Source organism: Dendrobates tinctorius, unplaced genomic scaffold, assembly GCF_039654945.1.
Source record: "Dendrobates tinctorius isolate UK_male_01 unplaced genomic scaffold, ASM3965494v1 ptg000015l, whole genome shotgun sequence".
Classification (NCBI taxonomy): domain Eukaryota; kingdom Metazoa; phylum Chordata; class Amphibia; order Anura; family Dendrobatidae; genus Dendrobates; species Dendrobates tinctorius.
In genome coordinates, this window is record NW_027361683.1 from 58,254,314 (window position 1) to 58,261,026 (window position 6,713).

Genomic DNA, 6,713 nt, shown 5'->3' on the forward strand with positions numbered 1-6,713 from the left:
ATCGGTAGCACAGGCATGGGATAAAAGGCGGCCATACTCGGCAAACCATCCCTGAGCACAGGCTCTGAATGCTGGCATTGCCAAACTACTGGCACTTGAAATGCTCTCATTCAGGCTGGTGGAGACTGACACCTTCCGGGACTTCATGGCATTGGCAGTCCCACAATACACCGTGCCCAGCCGCTTTTATTTCAGCAGGCGAGCCGTCCCTGCCCTGCAGAAACATGTGGAGGGAAAAATAAAACATGCGCTACTAAACGCCGTTAGTAGCAAGGTCCACCTGACCACCGATGCGTGGATCAGTAACCATGGACAGGGACGATACCTTTCCCTCACTGCCCATTGGGTCAATGTTGTGGAGCCGGGTACAGATCTGGAGAGTGGCGCTGTACGTGTTCTGCCAACTCCACTGATTGCAGGAATCCAGTCAGTACACATAGACTCCTCCTCCTACTCAATTTCCTCAGAAACAGCGCAGCAGGAGCCTGTTACGACCGATATGAGCACAGCCGTGGCCAAACGTCAACAGGCCGTATTCAAATTAATTTCTTTGGGGAATCGAAGCCACACAGCGCTGGAGCTCTGGAATGCCATCAAGCAGGAGAGCGACATGTGGTTTGTGCCAGCGAATCTCCAGCCGGGCTTGGTAGTGTGTGACAATGGCCGAAATCTGGTGGCAGCTCTTGGCCTAGGCAACCTCACTCACATCCCATGTCTGGCACATGTGCTGAACTTGGTCGTGCAGAGCTTTCTGAGGGACTATCCGGATCTTGATGCACTGCTGCACAAGGTCCGCATAGAGTGCGCTCACTTGTGGTATTCCAGCACGGCAAGATCACGCCTTGCTGCTCTGCAGCGCCGATTACGCCTTCCAGAACATCGCATCATATGTGACCTACCCACCAGGTGGAATTCAGCGTTAAATATGTTGGAGCGGTTGTGTGAGCAGCAGGCAGCAGTCATGGAGTACCAGCTGCATCAGGCGCAAACAAGTCACACTGTGCGCCGGTCACACTTCAGCACCACTGAGTGGGCCTCTATGAAGGACATCTGCCTCGTTTTGCGTGCCTTCGATGATTCCATGCGGATGGCGAGTGCAGATGATGCACTAGTCAGCATGACTGTCCCCCTTATCTGCCTGCTTCAAAAAACACTGCAAGCACTAAGGGATGAGATTTTGGAAGAGGTGGAGGATGAGGAGTCCCAAATGCCATCTGCTTCTGGACAGTCTGCGCTACGTGGTTCCTCACAAAGGCCTAGGCAGGGGACACTTTGTGAGGAGGATGAGGAGGAGTCGATGGAGGAGGAAGACATCTCTCCAGAGGAGGGAGGTACACAAAGCTCTAGTCTGTATGTACAGCAAGGGTGGGGTGATGCAGAGCAGGCAGAGATCACGCCTCAAGCAGGAGACAGCGGTTCTTTGGCAGTTGGGAGTCTGCAGCACATGGTTGATTTCATGCTGTAGTGCCTGAGAAACGACCGCCGCATCACCCACATTCTCTACACGGCTGATTATTGGGTGTACACCCTCCTAGATCCTCGCTACCGGGACAACTTACAAAGCCTCATACCAACGTTGAAGCGGGAGCGTAAACTGCGGGAGTACCAAGACATACTGGTGCAGTCCATCATGTTTTCCATTCCACCCGACAGCAGTGGTGCTAGTGCTTTACAAAGCAGCTCTGTGCGTCGAGGCAGTGGAGGAAACTCGGCACAAAGAGGGAGCAGAGGCAGCGCCTCAGCACAAGGCAAGACCACTATGGCCCAAATGTGGCAAAGTTTTGTGTGTCCGCCACAATTGTCTACACCATCACAGACAGCTCCAGTCAGCAGGAGGCAACGTTTCCATCAGATGGTGACAGACTACATGTCTTGCCCTGTCAGTGTACTCCCAGATGGCTCTTCCCCCTTCAAGTTTTGGGTCTCAAAGCTGGATACATGGCCAGAGCTTAGCCAGAAAGCATTGGAGGTGCTGGCTTGCCCTGCTGCCAGTGTATTATCGGAACGCGTCTTTAGTGCCGCAGGCGGTGTACTAACAGACCGTCACACGCGACTATCTTCCGATAACGTCGACCGGCTTACTTTTCTGAAAATGAACAAGGCCTGGATCTCTCCAGAACTTGCCAGTCCTCTTCCCGACTAAATAATTGGTTGGCAACTGTTTCCAGGTCTCCTGTTGTGTTCATGTTTCTACCACCTGAATTATAATCCCTGGGCTTCAACACAGCCAGTTGTCGCTCAGATGTGTCGTCTGCACAGAGAAAAACACACTAGCTCCTGTGTTAGTGGGGTTCAGTAACGCCAGCTGCTCCCCTGCTGTGTGGACGGCAAAGTCTCCTGCTCCATCCACATTCAAACTCCTACTGATTTTTAACCGTGCTCCACTTAGGCCTCTGGCTCCACTGTCTCTAGTATTTCCCCTGGCCTCCAACCCCGCCTGTTACAGCTCTGATGTGGCGTCTGCACAATCCACACTTGTTCCTGTGTTACTTGGGCTCAGTCATGTCAGTTGATCCCCTGATGTGTGTCCGGCAAGGTCTCCTGCTCTGTCCACATTCCCATTACTAGTTGTGTAAATGAGGACAGAGCAGGAGACCTTGCTGGACACACATCAGGGGATCAACTGACGGGACTGAGCCCCAGTAACACAGGAACAAGTGTGGATTGTGCTGACATATTCGCCATCCCATAGTCGAGTGCCCATATACCCATCACGCATCCTTCATCTCATATTCCCATGCCCATATACCCATCATACCTATCCTCCATCCCATAGTCCCGTGCCCATATACCCATCATACATATCCGCCATCCCATAGTCCCGTGCCCATATACCCGTCATACATATCCTCCATCCCACAGTCCAGTGCCCATATACCCATCACACATCCTCCATCCCATAGTCAACCATTATGACATCATAATGAGTGGCGGCGCTTGCAACCTATGATGACATCAGCGTCGCCATGGCAACCATTGTGACATCATAATGAGGGGCGGGGCTTGATATACACACACACTTTTTCCCCCATTATGTAGATAGGGGCAAAATTATTTGGTGAATTGGAACGCGCGGGGTTAAAATTTCGCCTCACAACATAGCTTAGGAGACTCTCGGGGTCCAGACGTGTGACTGTGCCAAATTTTGTGGCTGTAGCTGCAATGGTGCGGATGCCAATCCCGGACATACAAACATACATACACACATACATACTGTACATACATACACACATTTGAGCTTTATAGATTAGATAAGTTTATTAGTGTACTATCCTCTCTTGAATAATTTCTAGTCATTTTTAACACAATTAGCACTAAATTTCCATCAGATATGAGCAATCTCTTTTAATTGTTTTATTTATTATATATATCTTTTCCTTTTACGGTGAGGTTTAAATTAATTCATATATTGTTATTATCCCCATTAAATGATGCCCTTATGTTCATTAGAATTATTTGTGAACATTCGCTCAGAAACATTTTTTCATGGCTTATATACTCCTGACTCAAATGATTTTTTTAAATTTTTTATATATATATATATATATATATATATATATATTTTATTATTTATATCAACGATATATATGTATATATTTAACAAATTGTAATACATATTTTTCTCTTTTTTAATAAAGTAATAACAAAGATTTTTATTATAGTTTGTTGCATCAAATGCTTTATAGTGGTTCAGTTCTTCAATGATATTCATCAGCCACTTTAGTTCAAGAGCAAGTTCATCAGAAGAGTAACTTTGTCAGTCAATTTCTTTTTAGGAAGCAAGTTCTGTTCCCATCGCTTTCGGCATTTTTTCTTCTTCCATCTATTTTATAGTACCTCAATTATATAAGAAAGAAATATTGTTCCCAATAAAAGCTTCAACTCAATCCACAAAAAAAACAAGCCCCCATTCTGGTCTGTCATCTCTTAATGCAAATATAGGGGCTTTCACGTTACAAAGGCTTTGGAAAAGCAAAATGGTTCCTCACCCCTCAGAAGAAATTCAGCAAATTTTGCACTCCCATATCCCCTCCCTTCTGAGCCCCACAGTGTACCTAAACCACATATAGCATCCACATGTTTGGCAATTCTGAAGCGAAGAGAGCCCGCCTAACTTACAGGCGCATGTCTCCAGAAGCATGAGCTGGGGATAACATACTCCAACGGCAGTCTGCAATTTTTACTCGTCAACATTCATTGCTGCTTGTTCCTGGAAAACACCCATGGAGTCAAAATAGTCACTACACCCATTCTCAAAGGAGTGTATTTTCCAACATGGGATCACTTGAGGGGGGGATCCTGCTCTTCTAGCAATTAGGGGCTCTGTATATGGAGTCCACAAAATCTGCTCTCCAGGAGGCAAATAGTGCTTCTTCGTATGGCTTAGTAGTATTGTACAGCCACATATGGGGTATTGCCACATTCAAAAGAAATTTTGGGATAAATTATGGTGCTATTTTTACCCAATTCTTGTGTGAAAATGTAAAATATGGGCCAAAATAAAGTTTTGGTGGTAAAAATGTAATTATTTTTTCTTCACTGCCAAATGGTATAAAATTCTGTGACACACCTGTGGTGTCAATATGACCACTGCACCCCTAGATGAATTCGTTGAGAGGTGTAGTTTATAAAATGGGGTCACTTATGAGTTCTGCTGTTCTCACAACTCAGGGGCTCTCCTAGTGGGTAATGGCACCTGCAAACTCCAACAGTAAAATCTGCACATTAGTATGGCGTGCCTTCCCTGCTGAGTTTTGCACTGTTCCTGAAAAATATTTCCTGATTACATGTAGGGAATTTTTGCACTCAGGGAATATTTTTTACAACAAACTGAGGTCAATTTTTTCCTATTAGGCCTTAGAAAAATTTAAAACTTGGGGCTAAAACGTTTATTGGTAATAATGTAATTTATTCTCTCTTCACCGCTCAATGGTATAAAATTCTGTGAGACACAAGTGGTGTCAATACGATCAGTGCACTCCTAGATGAATTCATTGGGGAGTGTAGTTTGTAAAATGAGTTCACATATGTGGGGTTTTTGTTCTGGCATCACAGGGGCTCTGCCAATGTGACATGGCACCCTCAAACCATTCCAGCAAAATCTGAACTCCAATATGGCGCCTCTTCCCTTCTGAGCTTTGCACTGTGCTTCAAAAGTAGTATTCCCCCACATATGGGGTATCAGCATATTCAGAAGAAATTGCACAACCACTTGTGTAGTGCAATTTCTCCTGTTACTCTTGTGAAAATAAAAAAATGGGACTAAAATAACATTTTGTTGGGGAAAATGTGATTTTTTTTATTTTCATGGCTCAACATTATAAACTTCAGTGAAGCAGCTGGGGGTTCAAGGTGCTCACCACACATTTAAATACATTCTTGAGAGGTCTAGTTTCCAAAATGAGGTCACTTGCGGGGGTGTCCACTGTTTAGGCACATCAGGGACTCTCCAAGCGGGACATGATGTCTGCTAATTGTTCCAGCAAATTTTACCTTCAAAAAGTCAAATTCCGCTCCTTCCAAGCGCTGCCGTGCACCCAAACAGTGGTTTTCCCCACACATATGGGGTTCTGAAATGCTCAGGAGAAATTGCACAACAAATTTGGGGTTCATTGTTTCTTCATTATTTTCCCCACATTCCAAACATTTGTGAAGCATCTGTAGGGTTAATAAATTCCTTGAATGTGGTTTTGAGCACCTTGAGGGGTGCAGCTATTAGAATGGTGTTACTTTTGGGTATTTTCTATCATATAGACCCCTCAAAGTCACTTCAAATGTGAGGTGGTCCCTAAAACAAATGGTTTGGTAAATTTTGTTGGAAAAATAAGAAATCGCTGGTCAACTTTTAACCCTTGTAACTTCCTAACATTCGGATCTAATCAGACAATAAAGACTGGGAACTAACATAGTAACATAATTAGCAAGGCCGCAAAAAAGACATTTGTCCATCCAGTTCAGAATAAATCCGCAGATCTACATCCTTCTAAAGAACCCATGGGATACTTCACACATAGCGAGATCGTTAGCGAGATCGCTGAATCCTCACAGGTTTTGTGACGCAACAGCAACCTCGCCAGCGATCTCACTACGTGTGACACATAGCAGCAACCGGCCCCCCGCTGCGATATCGCTGATTGTGCTCGAATGTCCTAGGCCATTTTTTGATCCTTGGTGTCCCGCTGGCCAGCATGCATCGCTGTGTTTGACGCCGACGAGCCACCTCGTTGGCAACTCAGAACTCAAAGACGCAGGCGTGAGTCGTCAGAATAGCTGCTGTGTGACAAGTTCCCTACGACTGTTGAGGTCGTTATATGGATTGCTGTATCGTTGCTGCGTCATTGAGTAGATCTGCCTGTTTGACAGCTTACTATGTAACCATGTAACAACGTACCAGTGATCCTTACCAGGATGTATCATTGTCGGGATCGCTGGAGCGTCGCTATGTGTAACGAGACCCTAAGAACTGTAAGATACAATATTGTTAAGCTCCAGGAAGACATCCAGGCCGCTCTTGAACCCCTCGACTGAGTTCGCCATCACCATCTCCTCATGTAAGGAATTCCAGATTCTCACTGTCCTAACAGTATAGAATACTCTTCTATGTTGGTGGAAAAACCTTCTCTCCTCCAGACATAGAGAATGCCCCCTTGTGACCGTCACATTCTTTGGTATAAACAGATCCTCGGAGAGTTTCGTATTGTGCCCTTACATAC